This window comes from Erithacus rubecula, assembly GCF_903797595.1.
Source record: "Erithacus rubecula genome assembly, chromosome: 5".
NCBI classification, from domain to species: Eukaryota; Metazoa; Chordata; class Aves; order Passeriformes; family Muscicapidae; genus Erithacus; species Erithacus rubecula.
Window position 1 is genome coordinate 39,939,660 of NC_136687.1, and position 22,580 is coordinate 39,962,239.

The 22,580-nt window shown below is 36.9% G+C and overlaps 2 long non-coding RNA genes across 3 annotated transcripts in view; one reads left to right on the top strand and one right to left on the bottom strand.

Annotated features, from left to right (window-relative positions):
- LOC306801925 overlaps positions 1-22,580 on the top strand; it is a 446,558-nt gene that overhangs the window by 144,265 nt on the left and 279,713 nt on the right. The window lies entirely within an intron of this gene.
- LOC306801924 lies at positions 515-22,545 on the bottom strand. 2 transcript variants are annotated; one of them, XR_013774222.1, is made up of 3 exons: positions 22,438-22,545; positions 3,052-3,165; positions 515-857 (listed from the first exon to the last, which is right to left on the bottom strand). It is a non-coding gene; the product is annotated as an uncharacterized lncRNA (long non-coding RNA). The 2 variants fall into 2 exon arrangements; XR_013774223.1 differs by having other exon boundaries at positions 22,188-22,526.

Genomic DNA, 22,580 nt, shown 5'->3' on the forward strand with positions numbered 1-22,580 from the left:
ACAATTGAGACCTGTGTCAGGCATACTCAAAGAAAGAAAACCCAAGCTACAGCTCTAAATTCCTGCATGGAATATCTGCAGTCATTGTTGAGTGGTCTCTGTGTTAATGAAAGAGAGAAGATGGAGCACCACCACCTATTAGTTCTTGATTTATAATGCATTGCTGTTCACAGCTTTGTACAAAGGAGATGAAAGGAGATCACAAACATCCCTTCCATATCCTCCTTTGGTCTGGAACATTAGAGTGGCACATTCTTTTTATCGGAATCTTTTACAAAGTGATGTTAGTAACTTGGCCTGTAAGCACTGAATTCATGGAACCTATGACTGGCTATGTACAACCCTCTTCTAACCTGACCTTATGGCAGAGTTTCAAGTCACAAAACAAAGAAAGTAATAACAAAAAAACTTCATCATTTACTTCATCATCATGTATGAACTGCTTTACATTTAAATTAAAATGTTTCTCTTAGGACTCTTACTCAAGAATTCTGTTTGAGAGATATGTTTCTGAAATACAATTAACATCTGAAATGCTATCACAAAGATATTTTTTTTTCCTTTTTAGCTGATAACAGCTTGAGAGATAAAATAAATATTTGCTACTTGTGGGCTGCTGCGCAATGGAGAAATTAGTTATGTTTACAGTCCCATGAAAATCTTCTTACTTTCCCTGCAGCATCTTTGTCAGATTTCATAAAGGAACCATTTTTTATATTTAGGGTCTTTACCTTTGGGTAAGAGAAGTCAATTTTTCCTAAAACTTATGAAAGCAGAAACTTCAGTTCTGAAATACGTCTGTGCAAGTGGAGAGAGGGGAAGGAAGATCAATTGCAAACTTCTTGTAGGTTCTTGTCCTGTGAATTAAGAGAATAGAGTATTGTTACACTAAATATTTTCTTCAAGCAAAGAGCAAAATACAATGTAAGCACACAAGTGAGAAAGAAAAAGAGCAAACATGGAAAGTCATACACTTTTGCATAAAAACAAAAGCCTTGATCCTGAAAATGCAAACAGTACCCTACCCACAGTTAAAGAAAGATGAGAAGTTGACAGAGTGGAAAGAGTGACCGGTCACAGCCCACTACAGGACACTGACATCAAGCTTGTTTTGCTGCAGCTCTGACTCACTGCACTTCTTTAATAACTCCCTACATGCTTAAACTTGAATGACAAGAAGGATTTCAAACAGCAGAGCATAAATATTTGTGGTAATATCTGAGTATTTTTTAAAATATAATCTAACAATTTTCTGTAACTATTTCTATTTCTAGATTTCATTTTTTACAGTGATTCCACAGCTTTTAAGTTTCACACCTCTGAACGTCAAGCCTTCTGCTCCGCAGGTGTGGAAAAGCAAGTCCTTGCACTGCTGGGCTGTGCTGTAAAGCAGCAGCAAGTTCACATGCAAAACTCAACCCAAAGACCACAGCTGTGAGTACATTCAGTGCCTATCCAGGCACTGCAGAGCATGTCTGCCCTCTCCTAGGCTGTGTAGAGCTGTGTAGAGCCCCAGAAGTAAGAGGTCTGAGCACTCACAGACACCTCTGAGAGTATTTCAAATTAATTTGACTAGTCCCATAGTACTTGAGTTATTGAAAAGGAAAATATTAAATCAATTTATCTCAGAGCTTGAATGGTTAGGTCCAATAAGTTAAACAGAGCACAGACGATGAGTTGCAAAGGATATACAAGATACCAGAGATATTATTTTATAATAAATAGGTTTATCAATCTCTTTTATAATAGCCGCCCTCCTAAATCAAATTTAGACAAAGGAATGCAAATCAGACAACATTCTTAATCAGTGCTTTAACTACAAGATTAATGATTCATTTAAAAAAAATGTCTACTCTGATAAAAGCAAATCTCATTATTTTAAGAAGTTGCCTTAGTCTACTTGATTACTCCATTTAATAGGAACGTAAATTAAATAACAAAACAAAAACCCCATTTATCTTATTATTTTTACAATAAAAATAATCTTCTTGTAAGCTGCTGCTGAATAGTAATAGTAATAGTAATAGTAATAGTAATAGTAATAGTAATAGTAATAGTTATGAAACAACTATACAATAGTTATAGTTAAAAATCAGCAGCAGCTTGGTTTGCAACATAAAAAATAACAAAAATGCAGCTTGCCTATCAATTGTATCTTTCATTAAAATACACAAGTATTAAAATGCTGGCAAGATTACAACACTGCATAAAAACCTTTCTAGTCATAAAAGACCAGTAGATGCACTTAATAAAGAGACCATGTTATTTTATCACTGCATCATATCTAATGAACATCCTATTGCAAGAAGCAACACCAGTGTTTTCTCTTGAACAGCAGCTTTTTGCACATATGAAAATGCTTGTACAAAGGTTTTTGACAATGTAGCTAATATGTCAGAGGGAAAGGAAATTGCATTCTTAATGATGTTACCATCACAGAAATTTCAGTTCAGTGCAAAGCCAGCTGAGGAGTCAATCGAAGGTCAAGCCAGTTAAAAGTCAAGTTACTTAAAAGAACAGGGTTCTGTAGTTTAATTCTTTTCAGGGGGAAGTCTGCTGATAGGTCAACAGCTTGAGCTTTATAGCTGACAACATTCATGGACAAAAATAACTTCCAAGGCTGAAACGGCTATGGAACACTGAGCAACAAGATTGGAAGAAATAAAAAATAGCTTTATAAGTCACAGTGTATTTAAGCTCACCATTTACCAACTTTTTTTAAAAAATGTTACTTGCATAACTGATAAGTAAAGCAGGGTAATGTTTCTCTCAAAAAAATACAATGTTTTACAAGAGAATACAGACATCTTCAGATCATATAAAGGTTGCTTGATGTTCTAACTGATCCCAAAATGTCTTAAGTTGGAAAGACTTTAAGAACCATCTAATACCAACTCCTTTGCTGTGGATATAAACATCTTGCAGTTGCAATTTACCAGCACAACTATTAACACAGAAGTAAAAACCAGGAGAAAGACAGGAAAACAGCAAGTGGAATCTTCAGATTGCAGACTCATCCATAAAGGCTCTTTAACTGCTGACAAAACTTACAGCAATTTAGAAGCAAGAATCAATTACAGTGTTATAATCTCAGTGATCTTCTCTGCAATATGCAAGCCCATGTGGGCACCTTCACATAGCATCCACAGAAATTCTTCTTTTCCCCTAAGAAGGCAAAAGACAAAATGGGAAATCTTTGAAAGTACTCTTAAAGTACTGAAAGTACTCATTCCATTTACTTGCTTCTCAGTAAGTGATAAGAATCATAGGTCTCTTGTAGATAAAGTTTAAAAATAAAAATTGGGAATAGAGTTGGAGTCAGTCCACAGTTGATTTTTAGTTTCTCAGCTATCTTCCACACATGAATAAATCAGCAAGTCCTTTCAAAGCACTAATGAAAAGAAAAACCCTGTTACCTCCTCTTTCATAATCATAGGAGATATATTAATAACTTTTCACTCCAGCTGAGTAGAGCTCCCCAGCTGCAGCTTCACAGCCCTTGATTGAATTCACAAGGTACTATTTGTGTATTCATATCAGAAATCTGAATGCCATCTCTATGCACTGATTAGCTACTGATCAAATAAGGTGCAAAATATATTCAAGTATGTATGCAAATCAACTTCTTGCCCAAATACCAAAAGCTCAGTTATGCATGGCCACCTGAAACACGTCCTTTATGTTCCACAATTTGCATAGCTTTAGTATTAGTTTTCATCATCATCTCAGTTGTACCACTACTACAAAGTCAGCAAATTGATGTTGGACAAACACTGCATAGTTTTGTTGGAACCCAACAAGGACAGCTATTAGCACAATATAATTTTAATTGTTTCCAGTTTCTAGTAAGTTGGTCTGCATGCAACAGTCTGGATAGAGGCAGGATTGTCCTAAATTACATCCTTTTCACAGAGACAGAAAACTTCAGCAGAGATAAATTCAGCAAATAAGAAAAACCAGGAGAGAAATTAATAATGAATTCATCAATATTGCCCCAATTATGGACTCCACTTGATTTCTATACCTGATTCTACAAAATCAGGCAAAACCCACTGCTGAAACCACACAATGGCTTAGTGATATGGGAAAATTACTTTCTGGGAACTTAGAGGGCTTAAGAACAGTCTAAGATTTTATTCTCAGCATTATGGCCTTTACATCACCAAGGCAAAAGCTTTTTCCCCAGGTCTTGTAAAAACATCTGACTTAGCCTCATTTTTGAAAGCATGAAATATCCACCAGCATGAGAAGTGACTGTGCATCAATAGAAGTTATGTATGGCAACCTCCTGCCAGAACTTAAGTGCAGTTAGCTCAGACAGCACTCTAAGTCATACATCCTTGACCTTTTCTGCTCCTACAAACCAAGCTAAATTCATTCTACTATAAAGTGTATGTTCAAATAAAAACAAAATTCTATGCACAGAAACACAGCATTTGATCTATTATTTTCTCCTTTCTCCTACTTTCCTGCTAGTGCTAACAGAAAGCCAGAAATTCCTCAGTGGGTTAGTTTTAGGAAAACATTTATTAGTCAATTGTTGGGGTTTTTTTCTTTTTAATCTCCCTTTGTTATTTTGAGAAAATATATACAAATCAACATAATATTAGATATAATCACAAATGAAATTACCGGAAGACAATTCAGAATGTGAAATATATGTTCATAAAGTACACTAATTAAACATTGACAACTAAAATTGATTTTGATGTAAAAAGTGAAAAACAGCAAGGCTGAAAATGGTCTAAGTTCCTTAATGGAGGCACAGTCTCAAAGCTCAGAACAATACATCAGTTTATTATTTTTCAGTAAGTACATATAAGATTGTACAGTTCCCTTATATTGTCTAACATATCTTGAGAAAAAAAGCAGCAGACTTTTAGGCAGATAATATTTATAAGTTATATACCTTGCTATTTTTTTACTAATAACTTTATTGCAGGGAGAGAGAAAGTAAACTATTCCTCTGAATAAATGCTGCCTTCCCTGTTGTACTGGGTCTGGCTGTGATGGAGTTAATCCTGTACAACCCATATCACTGTACATTTTGGACTTGTGATTAAATAGTGTTATTAACACACCAGTGTTCTGACTTTCACAGCATCACAGTTTTCTTTTCACTGCTCTGCCCACCTCAGGGAATAGGCCAGAGGTGTGCCATGAGGTTGGAAAGGGACGCAGTTGGGACAGTGGACCCAAACTGACCAAAGGGACATTTCCTACAATATGCCATTATGTTCTGCAATAAAAGCTCAGGGAAAGGAGGAGGAGGAATGGTTTTGGTTATAGCTTTCATTTGTCCAACCAACCATTATAAGTGCTGAAGCCTTGCTTTTCAGGGATTGGATGGACATTGGCCCACCATAAACAAATAGTGAATACATTTCTGATTTACTGTTCTGCTTGCACATGCAGCAGCATGACTGCTTCATCTCAGGGCTGCCAGCCTTTGCTCTTCTAATTCTCTCCCCTGTCCCACTGTGGGGTGAGCTGCTGGTTGGGTGCTTAGCTGCTGGCTAGTAAACCCATTCTACCTGGGCACACTCAAAGAGCTCTGAGTCTGTCCCTCCATTAAGGAACTTAGACCATTTTCAGCCTTGCTGGTTTTAACTTTTACATCAAAATCAATATTAGTTGTCAATGTTTAATTAGTGTACTTTATGAACATACATTTCACATACTGAATTGTCTTCCAGTTATTTCATTTGTGGTTATATCTAATATTACATTGATTTGTATATATTTTCTCAAAATAACAAAGGGAGGTTAAAAAGAAAAAAAACCCCAACAATTGACTAATAAATGTTTTCCTAAAACTATTACACTCCCTGTGTTTCTTCTCATATTTGGGAATTCTGAATAAAGACAACAGATTGTGACATTTCCTTTTAATCTAGCATACTCATTGCAGTTTAAAGGGCATGGATGAAGATACAATTTAGAATCTGCAAAAACCAGATTAATATCTCTAAAAACCATGAAACATTGAAAACGCCTACTCTCAGCTAGTTAAAGGCAACACTGTGAAGTCATCATACCCAATAGCTGATTAAGATAGCTGATGAAAATTATCTAGTGCAGATAGTATGGATACCTCTGAGGTGTATAGTCCTTTATACATTATGAAACATTTAGAATTTAACTGAATTATTAACAACTGAGAAAAAATTAATTTAGATAAATGAAGAGCTACAAAACTCAGCCTAAGATGTGAAGCTGTGATCTAAAGTTTCCTACATATGTTTGACAAATATTTTGGAAAATACTAAATTAAAAGTAAGATGTATGTAAACAATTCTTTTGCCATCCCTTGTTAAAGCAGGGGTTATCTCAGCTACAGACACATAATTGGGCACAGAGGCAGGACCCAAGTACAAAACAGGCTCTTAGTGAAACCATGCAAGGAAACAAACAAATAGAGCAGGAGGGCAGAGTCACTAGAATAACACACACTTCATGTATAACAACTCTAAAGCTCTCCAAACAGCTCAAATTGGAAAGTTCCCCTTTAATAAAAATTACCTTCTTTTTTCTGTCAAAACAAACAAGGACAAACAGAATCAAGTATCATCTTGGTTACATGACAAATTTTTCTTTACATCAGATCATACAATGATAAGCTCTTCACTAACGCAGGTTTAATTATTTTGCTAAGGTAAGTTAATGAATTTTGCCCCTTTTCACATTTAGTTTTCCTCATCTTTATTGGATGTCCCATGTACAAATGATGTAGACATGACGCTCATCTCTATAAGTACCACCATTATGTAAGCAAATAACTAGGAAAAAAAAATCCATGCCCTGATTTTTACTGGTGTAAAAAATAAACAAGATGATTTAATCACTGTAGCCTTAAAAAGCAATTTAAATAATCCTGTTACTGTGAAAATTGCATGAACTATTATTCAGATGAGCATTAAAAAGTATGACATTGACTTTGTATGCAAGAAATTCATTACTTTAAATAGGACCTGGGTATTTTCACTTACACTGGGTTCTTCACCAAAAGTGGCACCAGCACAAAAGCTTTCCTTACCTTTGAGAAGCAACATCAATCAGGAAGAGAAGCTTCAGGTGGGCTCAAGCACAGTATCAACTTACATGACAGTTTCCACTATCAGCCTATGTGTATTGTGCACCTCTCGGTGCCTAATTTTCTTCTGTCCTTGCCAGTCCGAAAAGGACAAACAACCCACATATTCCAATTCAAGCCCCTTATTTTAGTCCATGCAATGAAAATGGGGTAAAGAACTCTACATGTTTTTCAAGTGCTCTTAATACCTTATTACCTAAACCCAGCCCCCCCACCAAAAAAAAAAAAAAAAAAAAAAGAAAAAAAAAAAAAGAACCCAACCAAAACACTAACAAATAGATCATCTTATTTAATGGGAGAGACTATCATAAATTTTGGGACAAAATATACTAATAAAGTCCAATTGCTCTGTCATACTCTAGCATAAAATGTCAACTTCAGCACAGGGGCAAGTGAACCCACTTAGTTTCTGGAGAAAGCTGAAGAAGTTTGAAGGCATACATTGAGATATACAGCAGACCTTTTTAATACATCCATTGTTGAAAAGCCATTTTCTCTCTCAGCTATCTGGAGAGAAACAGAGCTGTTGGCTCAAACAGTGACTGAACATTTTTTCACTCTAGTGCACTCTAGTAAATAAAGACTACATTCAACTAAGACAGGAATGAGCTTCCACAATCAGTATCTCAGGTTCCTTTGAAATATCCCCTCAAGGCAAAACTCGTTGAATAGTATCTGTGAGTAACATTTTCTACCGTTTCTGTCAGACTACAAAATAAGAATCAGAATAATACAGACTGAAAAGCTCTCATGAGATCAAATTTGCCAAGCTGAGGTTCTCTACTCGAGTTCTAAATATCTTTGAAAGTGGAGATTATACAATCACTCTCAGATTTAACGTCTGACCATCCTCAGTGTAAAACAGTTTTTCTGCTATTTAATTGGATTTACCTCATTGCAACTTCTCTCTGATGTCTCCTGCCATTGTGCACCTACCAGAAGAGTTTGTCTTCATCTTCCCACTAACTACCCACCAGACACTTTAGGACAGCAACAGCATCTTTCCTTCTTCAGGTTAAACAGACCCAGCTCTTTCAGCCTCTCCTTGTACATAAATTTGTTCTAGCATCCCAGTGGCCTTTCTCTGGACTCACTCCAGTATCATCTATGTATTTCTTGTACTGGAGAGCCCAGAGCTGAACACAGTATTTCAGATATAGTCTCACAAGCACCAAACAGAGGGAAATAATCACTTCCCTCCACCTGCTCTCCATGCCCTTGCTTTTAGTCTAGTATGCAGTTGGCCTTCTTTATTGAGAGGATACATCACTTTCACACGTTCAGCTTGTCTACAGGGACACCTAAATTATTTTCTGCAGTTCCAAGTCTCCAGACTAGTCTGTTGTAACTTGATTCCTGTAGATAGTAAATTCATCCTCATTGGTTATGTTTTTAAGAGCATTTGGGCTACAGTATCTCATACTTGAGCACTTCACACTACCATAACTCTTCATAGCAAACCAGGCAAGCTCTGATTATTGCTCTACTGTAGCTCAGCATGTAAGTGCAAAAGGCAAACCAAACCTTTTCATTAGCCAAGAACTTGGATGTTCAACCAAGGCCAAGACAGTGCTGGCAGAAAGCAAAGTTACTGTGTATCACCTCATAAATCCTGGACTCTATTCACATTGGTATGGAGCTAGGAAAAGATGAGTCACCTTTCAAATGCTGTAAGGTTACACCAAACTGAGTGTCTTCATAAATCCCTTTACAGCCACAAAAGAAGCATTTGAGACTTTTGTTTGTGAACATACTATCATTTACTTCCTCTTCATTGTCCTAGTCCTTTTATATGTGATGTAAAGAAATTAGTATTTCTTTGTTTTTCTGAGCCAAATTAAGACTATCTCTGTCATGCCACTAGGTATCTGACCACTAAATTATGTAATTAATCCTGTGGTGGAGGGGGTTGGAAGTAGTACTTCATTATGAGCAGACACCAAATCTCAGTCTCATTTTCTTTGCACTGTTTACCTCAATATAAAGATCAATGTATCTGTAGGCAGAAGTTAGAATGATATATAATATCATAAACTGAAAATTTTGCTTTGGAAAAATAAATGTAAGCTGCAAAGCATTTGATATTGTAATTTCCTGGTGTAGCAGAATGATCTTACCAGCCCAGTATCAAAACTCCTTTGTAGCCTATGCTCCTACACATCAGTAAACAATGGGAGTAAAAGTGCTACCATTTTTGCAAGATATGTTTCCCACTTTAGCAAAGAGTAAAACCTGTCAAACATCCCACAGAGATATTGCCAAGAGAATGATCTCTATTCATTGCAGCCATTACACTTCAAATTGATTTTTACTGCTAAAACACAACTTTCTGAGACCGCAGTTGAGCTTCCTTGAAGTAAAAAAATCCTAAAGCAGCACTGAGGAATAATTGTGACAAGTATGGACACATCAGATATCAAAAGATAGCAGAATTGTCACATGCTGCTAACTCCTACTTCTTACCTCCTCTTCTACTAATACATTTAAAAAGGAAAAAAAAATATTACTCTCTTTCTTGCCATCTTACATACACGTGAAATGATACACTGTGAAATGGCTACATTTCCCTTTAAATGGGGAACACAGTGCAGCAGATTATGATTGAAGAAAATGTAGTGGAAAATAAGATTTAGATACTATGTATAATGTCACTATACCCTGATATTAAGTTATTTTTGAGTGCAATTGATTGTCTGTCAAAACAGTTGCACAGAGATCTATTTCAACCAGCACCTCTGTCCTATATACAGTAGGATAGAGTATACATACATACATAGAACACCGTAACACCATTTTCACACCTGCTACTGCCCGAGTAGGGCATACATCAGATCTGAAAAAGTTTAAAATGGCAATATAGTACAAGATTGAGGTTTGAATTAACCCCTGAAACTCTAAGAGCAGATACATGTCACTGTGGTACAGTTTATTCAATATCTTTTATTGATGCATTTTATGTCTGACTTCCTGTTCTGTACAAAAAGCCCTCTTGAACAAGCACTCTTACTGTGAAATATACATAAAGATAGTTTCCAGACAACCAGATCTTAAAAGTTCTGATCATCTCTATGCCCATTAATTTTGGTGAACTTTATTGTAATTCTATATTCCAGCTACAGATTTTTTAAAAACGGGCTCACATTTAGCATATTGCTCACTTAAGCTGCACTGAGACACTTTCAATCTTTTTCCCACACACTGACAGATAAAAATATGATGCAACCAAATGCCATGTACCCTTGCAAATACATTTACATTAAGTAGTTCTTCTGCTATTAAAATAATGGATACTCAGTAAAGATTGAGTATAACCCTCTTTATCTTGGTAAATGCAACTTGGAAAATGTAGATCTTCACCACCACCACCCAGAATCTCTTGGGGAAAAAAAACTGTCATCTGTTGAAATGCACTCTGAATAATATTTAACTACAATACTTTATTTTATAGACAACTGTGAAAAGAATTATAAAATACTGTTTAAAAATATTTCAATTCCTGCATGTCCAGTCTTAAATGCCATTTTTTAAAATAATATGCACCTCAAACTTCCTGTAATTCAAGCTTATAATTTTAGACAATATAGTTATGTATATAAAGTAGGTTTATAATTTAAAAATTATCAGTTTTTAAGACTGCACTGTGTTAATTACAAACATATATACATTTATTTTATTACTACATTATTATTGCCACCATAATAATAAATTTCTCTGATTAGATTACATTTTAGATTGGAATGGAATATCATGAAGCCAGTACAACCTGACATGGATCAGGCTGAAGGAGAAATTACAGCATCTCCACCATGCCCTCTCCTCTGTCTCTGGCTTTCCTGGAGAAGTCCTCTCCTTGCTCACATCAGGAATACATATGAATATCTCCACAATACCCCAAATACTGTGCTATTAGCTGGGGCTCCTCAGTTTTTCTTTAGCTACAGGTCAGTGAGAATTAGCTGTGAGTTGATGAAACATACTGTTCAAATCTTTTTGCAGAATCCTACTTTTGATCCTTCTGGGTTTATAGTTAGTTATAGTAAACTAACTCCAGTATATCAGTAGTAAGATTTTGTGTTTAGAAAAGATACAAGAGTCCTTAGGATGAGAAAGTGGTGATAAGAGGTTTTCCACAGGCTTTACATCATTAAAGGACAAATTGGGAAAAAAAAATAACTCTAACAAAAGGAAACCTGTGCTTTAAATTCCTGACTATTGGTAAGTACCTGCAATGCAGAAAAGTAAAACTGCTTACAGTATTTTCAAAGGTGGTAACTTAAACACTAGATATAATTCTTTAAATACCTTTTATTCAGGCTAAAACTATTCAGCAAATGTCTTTTGTCCATAACTCATTGACTCAGATGCATTAATTGATTGTCTTCTTAAAATAATATCAGTTAAAAGTTGAACTTAAGTCTTGGACAAAGACCTCAAAGACTAAGGTGAAGATAAATCACTGAAAAACAGCATTTATATAATCAGTATCAGTAAAGCGTCTTTGTTTATTGAAAGACTGTTACAAAATATATTAATAACTTTTAATTTGATAGACTGTTCTTGCCCAAAATAAATCTAAGCCATTTCTAGACCATCACAATTCATCAATTTAACTTATTACATGGGAAGAAATTCTTAATTGCCTCCAGAGTAATTTATTTTAAATGAAAATGAAAAGAATTTATAAATTAATCATCCTTTTCAATTATTCTTTCCCAAAACAGTGGGACCACTTGTTTTCAATATTTTTTTCCTACTCACAGCACATGAGACTGCTCAGTAAAACTCACTGAGCTCCCAATTTACTGCTGCATTTTGGTTAGTGACACAGCTGCTGCCCTGACATTTTCAGTCTTCAGAGTGGTTACAAAAATCAAAGGGAAGTGTGCAAGGACTAAGTTGTGAAGCCAGAACTGGAGTCATCACTGATGACTAATCAGTATATGAGAGCTAAACTTGTATTCAAACCAGTTTATCTTCTCTACAATTACCAAAAGCAGTACTTCAACAATCTGGAGTTTGATATTTTGATGAACCAAGTGCATTTGTAGGAATATTTCACTTGGTAAGCCATGGAGAAAATTATTTCGATTTTTATCATGTTATAACACTCTGCTCCTAGTCCTTAGAGGTGGTAACTCAATAAGAGCAAGACAAGTCCAGAAAAAAAGCAGTCAGAGGCTAAAATCCACTTAAAAGTTTTTCAATGAATTCAAGGAAGGCTAACCAGTCATGCCAAAGGGGTGTGCAACTTACCCATGACCTATCAAGTTTCCATGGTGCACTACTTCTCACAATTGTAGTCAAACATTATATCTACACTTTAGGAGAGAGTTATGCTTGCATTATAGCAGACAGAGCAGCTGCTGGTCTTTGTCCTTTTTCTTATTTTGATTTGCAAGAGGTTGGAAAACAATCTTCACTTTCCAAAAGGATTATAATAAAGAGGTGATTAAAACAATACAGTCTGATGGTATATTCCTCTAATCAACAAGAAAAAGACAGCACATGACATACCCAGCTTTCAAATGAGATGTCATTATCTTAAGACTTAACATTATTGTCCTTAAAATGGTCAACACCTTTATCAAAAGGAAAATGAGAAAGTACCAGGCATTTGTCCCAAAATTCAAATAAAACAATTAACATCTCCATTTTGTCTGTATGTCAGCTAATACCTTTTGAATATGGGATAGCTCAATCAGGTTCTCTTTAGGGACATGGGTGGCTGCTAAGCTTGCAGTCAGCCTTGGCTGCTGCAGGATATAACTGGGAAACCTGAAGGGGGCATATGCTCACTGTGAAGGCAGAAGTTTCTTCCTCTCCACTATATTTGACTCTAACAAGAATGTATTTTTTAATGCTATAAAAGGTAAAGTCACCCCAGTGGGTTTACTTCCTTTCCTGGAAAGCACTGAAAATGCAGCCAGTTCAGGCCTACCAGGAAATCATTACTCTGTGGACATTTGCCTGGTGGTGCTTTCCTGTTCTGCCTCCATGCCCATACCTGTGCTGCTCCCTGTCTGCTGCATGACCCAGATGATACCTTCAGCTGTGCAGATCACACTCAACAGAACAGAAGAATGAGAAATATGGAATGTCCTTTAATAAAGTTCAAACAAAGGAGCAAAATTAACCCAAATCTATTCAGATTATAAACAAAGGATCTCTAGGTAGAATTCTCCCACAGCCATAGGAGCAATCTTAAGGAAAAGTGCACTTACAGCACTTGCTTCCCTGATAAGTGCATTATCTATGCTTCATGGACTGCCTACTGCATGGCAAAGATGAATTCACAGGGTGCAGCTAGTGCAGGGTGGCTGCAGGCTCCAAAGAAATACACCCTTTAAAAATAAAAAGTCCTGTGGCAATTCAAACTCAGCACTGTTCAAGGCAGCCTGCCCATGTAATTAGCAAGGGCAGACTGTAATATGGCAGGCCTGCTGGGGAAAATGAGTCCCTGAAAACTCTGGAAGCTGGACTTAGGTAAGCACCTCTTGCCACAGCATTTACTGTCCATTTTAATTGCATGCATTTCCTTTCCTCTGAATTACAATAAATTGTTAAGGCAAATAATATCTCAGTTATTTAACTGTAGGACCAGCCAGTCTGTCCTTTAACTGGATGATGTCTCAGATATAATGCATATTCTTCCCAAAACTGGACCACAAAGGTATATAATAAAAATCTCCTAAGCATTCATTAGTGCTCATTTCCTTCTACAGTCTACAAATGTGAAATCTAATTTCTTAGGCCTTCATACTCTCTTTGCATTCATTTTGGCTGGAAATGAATGGTGGTGTTAACTAAAAATATCCTCTCTTTTTAACATTGAAATGAAGTACATTGTGTTAAAAACATAGTCCAAACATCTGTAGTTCTTCTCAAATTATACATTATCTAATTTCACTAAATTCTCAGTCATTTCAAAATACTTAAGCATGACTAACTTAATGAGAAAAAACTTAATGAGAACATTTTGAGCACAGAAAATATTAGCCTCATTGTGTATTCACGGTCAACCAAAAGAAGCAACGTGCCTGATGCTAACCCTAGGTAGTCTGGTAGAGATTACTACAACTTCTTTAACCACCCCTAAGAGAACTTATGTTAATTTCAAAAAAAGGATCACCATCTCAGTCTAAAAAAAAAAAAAACAAAAATTAAAAGCTGCATAGAAACATTCATGGTAATCTGTCAATAAAGAACAGTGTTCTACTCAGAGCAACTGGCAACACACCCTGAACAGCCAGCAGAGATAACTGCTTCTCTTAGAGAAGCCAGAGCATGTACCAATCTCAGCTACACATCCACATCTGGCCATGAATATTATGTTCACATTCCCCAGAAATGACCACACAAAACCAAAAAAAACACAGTTTGGCACAATGTTTTGCCATCAGTATTAAAACCCAGCAACATGCTGCTGGTAACATCTCAGTGGGGTTAACAGGCTCAAAGGCTTAAAAGCTTTCATACAGTTTTAGCATGAACATCTCCTATATACATATTTAATTCTTCTGCCAAAATGTTCCCTCTACAATTATCCCAATCTATTTTAAAACTGTTGTTTAAAAATATTACTGCAATGTTGTTAATTTTAAGTGAAACTTAAATGTAGGTGTTAAATTAGATATTAAATCCTTTTCATGTAATTTTAAATATGGATTACTTTTCTTAAAATTCTACTATTTTATGTATCCATAGCCTTTGGATACTGATCTGTCACAACAAACACACTGTAGATGTTCTGTACATAGCTAGCCTGGTTAATAAAACACATCTAAAAAAATCTATGAGAAAAATTATAATGTCAAGGCTTTTTTGTAATAGCAGAAATGCATTTTTTGCATCCTTGTGAAAGAATGTTTCCAATGATCTCTGGTATGAAGGGATTCAACTTGAATGAGGTCTCAATATTTCAAGGAAAAGCTGAGATACAAGAAAGATTTACTTTTTAAGTATAGCATGTAACATGTGCCATGATCAGGATTTTCAAGAGAAACTGCCTCTCCAATTACCCTTTGTGCTCAGACACACATGAGAAACTGTGGGGTGCAGAACTAACCCCATCATTAAAAATCTGCCTTATATGACATATAAAATTTCTATTTCCTGGGAAAATTAGAAGAACAGCTCAGTATCCTCATGAAGCAAAACAAGACAGACCTTAAGACCCAAAGCCTGGCACTACCATTTTAAAACCACGATTAACTTTTGCTAACAGTGTGAAAAACAAGATTTGCAATTTGGATTTTTTAAATTTTTTTTTAGTTTAGTTTAATAAGGGATGCAAAAAAAATTAACCAGTGCCTGGGGCGCCCTTGGCTTTTGGCCAACAAAGCAGGCAGGTAAAATCAAAGACTGTGATCGTTATACTGTCACATTGAGGCACATAAATATTAATCTGCTTCATACATTATTCAGACAGTCTTGTGAGTTTTTGATGTTTCAGGAGCTCTGGTTTGTTTTCTTTACACTCAAACTCTTCTGCACAACATCCTGTGAGATATGTTTTATTTCTTCTTGTGTCTCCATCCTGTTGTTCCACATCCTCCAACAAGGGGCTAACAGATTCTTCTATGATTTGTCTCCACTGCTCTGTTTTTGTCACTGTTCCCTTGGAGAGGTCAGTCAGCAGATGTTGGAATCAACATAACTATTTCCCACCATTCTTTCCATCATATAGAAGCATTTTATACATTTTGTGCTTTTGTTAAGGCCTGTGATATAATACATTCATCACACCACTATTTCTATAAACTATATGGTACATACTTGAATTAATAGATTATGTTATATTAATGATCAGCTAAAGAGAATCATACATTGTACTGTATCCAAATATTTATGATCAATACCAGCAGGCAAAAGCTAATACAAAAATGCAAAAGCCAATATTATGTTGTAGTTTTGAACAAGAGAAAGGGTGAAGTAAGCTGTAATTATGTTTTAAATCAACCTAAATAGAAAAACTATTTGAGTAATTAGAGTAATTAATAAAACTTTCTTTTTTTTTTTTTTTTTTTTTTGTTCAACAGTTCCTGACATCATCTAATCTTTTCAAAACAATGTAATTTAATCATCTGGGTAAGTGCACTGCCATGTATGGTCTTACACAGGAGGCCTACTGTAGTTGTTTGTAAGAAGAAAACTTAGAAGCTGTAATAGGATTACTCCCTTCCCCATGACAAGCTGTAGACATAAGTTCAAAGCCTGTAACTAAGACAAATATACAAGGCTCAGTTGTACCCACCATAACATTAATTTCATATCACTACAATTACACACTCACACAAAGCTCCTTCTAGTTTACACCATCTAAAACTACCACTAGAACCACATAACAGTGAAACTAAACTTTTGTTTACAGTCATAAAATAGCATCATCTCACATGAAAAGTCAACACTTACTATTAAAATAACAATTTAAGTCCAAAATTCACATGAAGTATGAACAACTACAAGCTCAAAATTTTCTTGACTGTTGCTTTATATATGCATAATAAATTATCCTCTGCTCCCCCAACTTCAAAACACATTCAAATTCCAACTTATAAGATGACTACATTAAGCCAAGTAAAAGGACACCTTTATGAATCCTGAAGCACTTCCTTTCTACATAAGAAAAACATTTTCACCTTTTCTTTGTCTCCAAACTTTTATTAGTGTAAGTATATGTGACACACTCCCACTGCACTTTTTTCTTTCTACAAAGAAGAACAACTTTCTACAACTGAACAAGAGAAATGTCCACAATTTAGCAAAGGCAAATGTGGGGTCCTGCATTTGGGGTGAAACAACCCCATGCTCCAGGGCAGGCTGTGTCTGCTGGAAAGCAACTCAGCAGAGGAGGATCTGGGGGTCCTGGTGGGCAAGTTGTAGCCAGTAGAGTCCCTGTGGCCAGAAAGGCTGATGGTGCATTAGGGAGAGCATTCCAGCAGGATGAGAGAACTATTCCTGTTCCTCTGCTCAGCCCTGGCGAGGCCACATCTGGAGTGCTGTGTCCAGCTCTGGGCTTCTCAAAACAAGAGATATATGGAGCTCCTGGAGCTCATCCAGTGGAGGGCTATGAAAATGGTGAGGGGTCTGGATCACCCCTCTTATGAGAAAAGGCAGAGGGAGCTGGTTCAATCTCCTCAATGTCTGCCAGTATCTGAAGGGAGGGTGACAGAAAAACAGAGCCAGGTTCTGCTCAGTGGTGCCAATTAATAAGACAAGAGGCAGTGGGCAGAAACTGATGCACAGAAAGTCTCACCTGAACATGAGGAAAAACTTTACTATGCAGGTGACTAGTCACTGGTACAGATTGCCTGGAGAGGTCATGGAGTCTCCTTCCATGGAGATAGTGAAAGTTATCTGGACACAACCCTCAGTAAACCCTAGAACCTGCTTGAGAAGTGAGGTGGGACTAGATGACTGCCAGTGGCTCCTTCCAATCTCATCCATTCTGTGATTAAAATACCAGGATAATGACTTGGCACTCTTATATTGACCATAGATGCAAACTGAAGGTGCAGGTTGTGCGCTTCCTATGGCAACAAAAGAGGTAAACAAGGGCATAGTCCTATACCTCTTTCTCTAAATCTATTTTCCTGCATACTAATCCTCCCATTTTCAACAGGCAGCCGGGACTTAATACCCTCCTAGCATGTCAGAGCTGCAAGACTTCAGAAAAATATATCCTCTTTAGCAGCACATATGTAAACAGTGGCAATTGGGAGGTGCATTTCACACAAGCAGCAGTAAGGAAGGTAGGACTGTCACTCCTCCTGCATGAAAGACTTTTAGTCCAAAGTCTAAAGCAACAAAACAAATTAACCTTCTAGCATAACTTTACACAATAAAATCTCAACCACTGATGTAAAACAGACCCTCTATTTCTGTGCACAGGTTAGTCATGGACACAGACCTCGTGTCTGACTTGCAAATTTGACATTGGTTTTACATTGCTGACCTTCCCACAAAGGGCACTGGAGTTCTCTGGACAAAAAGCACTACAGGGACAAAGTATAACTTGAACAGTATTATAATCACAGCAGTAAGTCACAACTAACTCACAGCAATGTGACTGTAAAATCCATTCTTTTAGTTCCACAGTGAAACAAAAGAAGAAGGTATTGCACATGAAACAGAAAGAATAATGAAATAGAAAGAATATAAGATTGGGACGAATCAACAGCAGTTTTGAATTATAATCACCCATGGAGAAAGTCAGCAAGCAGATTCTCCAAAAAAGGGCACAAAAATCTATGTAGGATAGAAAAAACATGAATACTAAATGGTGCTTTTTTCTTCAATTTTGTTTCTCCTTTGAATTTTGAAGGCCCTCTTAATCTCTTGCTGGATACTTCAACCAACAAAGTCACTGATGATGAATTCATGAAGTATATACAAACAAATTAACTGGAGCATTTACAGAAAACTGCAAAGTAGACTCTGCGAAGCAGCATTACTTCTACATAAGCCCTTTGTCTACATCCCATGGTCAAACAGTTTGATGGAAGAGATTAGAACAATTAGAGTGAAAAAAATGTTTATCATTACTTGTGCCCTTAAGACAAGCTACATCAAATATTGCCTGAAATTCTTCCTGAAAAGCTGACCACTTAACCCACTTTCTGGAGATAATTAAGTATTAAAAAAAATCAAAACAAACAAGCAAAAAGCCAACAAGAAAATAAGACCTGAATGACCCGGATATGAGAAAATTTCTCAGCTGAGAATATTTAATGTGACTTTTGACTGGCAAGTGGGACTGGCAGAAGACAGAAAATCAGAGTATCAGCAAATCAGATTTCTTAGAGAAAAGCCAGTTCTCAGATCCCTAGAACTGAACAAGACTTCTTACTTCATTCTCACTCAGAAGAGGTGTTGCTCCTTTCTGCATTTTTATATTTTGATTCACAGTTTGATTTTGAATTATTAGCTCCAGTGCCAGCCTTCTTCATTCATAATTCATCCCTTACTGACAAGACTGAAGAAAAATCTTTTCAAAGGATCTAGAGACTTACTGGTGTTTAGGATATTCAGCTGAGCTAGACAAGTCAGGTTTGAGAAGCAGATCCCACAGTTATTTCATTATTTGCAAAGGAAGATCATTCTACCAGGAGAGACTTCATGGTCAACACAGATGTTTGTCATTATCTACCCAAGGCAGCCCCTGGCACAGTTTGGTTATTCCTGCAAATCCAAGTATTCCCACATGCAAATTTCTGTGCCTCTCACAAATTTTAAAAAGTCTACCTTGGAGCTCAGAAAAGACAACTTCTGAACATTGGCTACATCAACACCACTTATTTGCCCTCATATGAATAGATTTCATCCCAAGATTGCAACTGTCACTTGCTTTGCTTATATTCAATAAATGCTACCACTGCAACTTATCAGCAAACAACACATCTTCAAGGTCTTAAAATAAGCAAATCCTTGAACAAATTTTTTCCTCACAAGCATTTTTAAGAAAGGGCACTTAGCTCCATCTGCTGGATTTAGACAATTTCTCTCTGAGGCTGAAGATCACACAACACAAATTGAATTATTTTCCATTTGTTAGATATCTTATATGCCTAAAATAGGAGTCCAAACTGCTGCTAAGTAAATATCTCCCAAAGTGCTATAAATGCATCACTCCTACCTGAAGGTACAATAATGCATCTCATTAATGCTCTTAGGAGCAGAAACATCCACCCTTGGCAGACCTGTCTCCAATTCAGCAGTAATTTCTTTTATTTTGCCCTCTTTACTATGCTATTATAAACACAGAGGCCAGGGGACACTGAAACTAGGCTGTCCAACTAGATTTAATTAACTATTTCAAACACTTAAGCAAAAATTCACTGGAAGGGGGGGAAAAAAGCCCTGACTAGTAAATATTAACATGATCTTGCAATCTGAACCTGAAATACTATAGAAACCCACCCACTAAGAACACTGCTGTGTCATGAGAAATTTCAGAAATGGGTGTTTTGCAGCTGATGGGAAGCAAATTCTCTTAATAGAGGAATATCCTCATTTAAAGAAAACATCTTACAGTGAGTTTGGAGGTTCCTAAATATGTATTAATCATTGCTTCTTCCCTTAGGATGCACTGTTTCATGTCATCCAATACTTCTAATGACTACCCAGAATGGGATAGAGATATGTAAATTTTCATAAAATGCATGGTTTTTTGTATTTTTTTGTAATTATTTACAATTACAAAATTCAAAATCAGAGTTTCTGAGGGGAGAAAAAAAAGCATAAAAATATTTTCATCATCTGTCTGTGATGACTAGTGTAACTAATATACGGCATACCTGTGTCAATGAAGCAATAAGAACTGCATCAATAAAGCCTTTAAAAAAGCTCAACCAAACAAAAACCCCAAAACAATATACTGACCAAGCACCTCTATGCCCTATTTTTATTAGGCCTTATTATAATATTATTTTACAGGTGCATTTTCTTTTATCTTAATGAAGCATGGCTAAATTTACACTGGAGTAATTCAAAGCACAGCAGGGACTGCATATCTGCACACAGAGGTCTCTGTCAACATTGGTGGGATTTTGTTCATCTGAGCACAGGAACAAAAATGTTTTTTATGGTATGGTAGGCAGTTCACTTGAAAAATAAAACCTGAAACACTTTGGCTGTCAGCAGCCTACATTCGGCTGCTTGTTACACTTTCTTCCCCCTGAGCCAGTCCCCAGAGGAGACACTCACTTTTCTTACAATCTTTTCTCCTGAACAAGATAAATTGAAACATCTATGTACACAGAGGGCAAATCGAGGGGAAACAAACCTTTTCCTCTTCCTATACTATACAGAATTTTTTATGCCAGTCAATCTGATATATATATCTATTTTCCCAAAATAGGAGGCGAGTTTTTGCTTGTTTGTTTGGGGGTTATTTAATTAAAATAGAAATTAAAGCTGCATGGTTTGCAACTACGTATCAGAAGTCCTTTGCTGCCCTCGTGTGTTTCACGGGAAAAGTAACCCTTAAAGTCTACTACAAAACAAAACAGCTTCGCCAATCATGATTACTTCTGTTTGAAAAGCACACAGCCTATAGAAATAATAACCGAAAAATAGCTGAAAGTTATCTCTCTGTTCTATTAAAACTAGGTTGGCTGGTTTAAAATTTAATGACTATATATTAAAAATAAGAAAAACTAAGCACCTTGAGATAATCATAATCCTGGAACAATACATTTCAAGGGCAGCAGGCCAATTTAGAGAAAGTTGATCATGTTAGACTGATGGAAAATGTTGAATTTTTAATGAAAAGTATGTTTTTAAACAAAGCATAATTTCAGCATCTTTCCGTTGCTTACACTAACTGTCAAAGTAACATCTTTCCTGTTCCATTATACTGTACTGTACCATAAAGAATAAAACCATGTGACTGTTGCATTAAGGCTTCTGTTCCTCCCACAATCAGTACATCCAAAGCTGTGGATAGCAAGCTGTCCCTCAACACTCCTGCTGGACACTGCACCCTGCACTTCTCACAAGGGCCCCAGTGCTCAGTCACAATTTGATGGAATTTACCTCAGAATTTGGCTGCTGAGGTTCAAACCATCCATAAAAGTTTTCACCATTCAGTTCTTACGTCATCCCATTCAGTCTCTGTGCTGATCCCAGACCTCAATCTGTCAATACAAGTTTGTAATAAATTATAATAACATCTCCAATGCCAATCCTGAGTTTACAGTGATAAACCATATCAGAATAACCAATAAAATCCACCCTGCTAACAAGCTCTTCCATACACTGGCTAAAAGCCATAAATAGCCTTCCCTGTAACAAAACGGGGAGCAGTTCAGCCAATTCCCCCACAGCCATTCCAATAAGAGGGGGCAAAGGCAAAACTGGATCGTGATCCCCCCAGGTTTGTTCCCTAAGCACAGTGCTACCAGCACCACAGGACAGAGCCCCTGTGCCTTCACCTGTGTGTGTGCGGGTAAAACAGCATGGAGACAGCAGGTTTAAAACATACAAATATCCTATTTACAGGGACTGCCTAAAAATGCCTGGTGATGGAAAAGAAATAAGAGGGCTCTGTTAACTCGCAGTGGCCTACTGGACCTTTTAAGCGCTGAACACTGACCTGCTTACTCAAGTACCAGTATGACCAGTTTCTGAGGAAAGTCATGGTTTCTCTCCGTGCGTTACCTGAGCACAAACTCTCGCTGGGATGCACAGGCTATGGGACACTGGCAGCTCTGCTCTCCCCACCCGTGCCTTCCCTTACTAAAGCCTGTAACCTGCGCTCCTGCTGCTTCCCTCGCCTACCGGCAGCCCAGCCCGCAGGTACCAACGAACTTCCTTTCGGAGAAGGGCTTGCCCGAATTTAGAACCTGGCAGACACCTGAACGCCCAGCAACCCTTCGCCCCTCCTCTGCAGTCCTGCGCGCCTGGCGCGGGTCTCTCATACGGACAAACACCCTTGGAAACACGGCTTTGTCCAGGCACCGGCGAGCACTCTCAAACACAGCTCGAC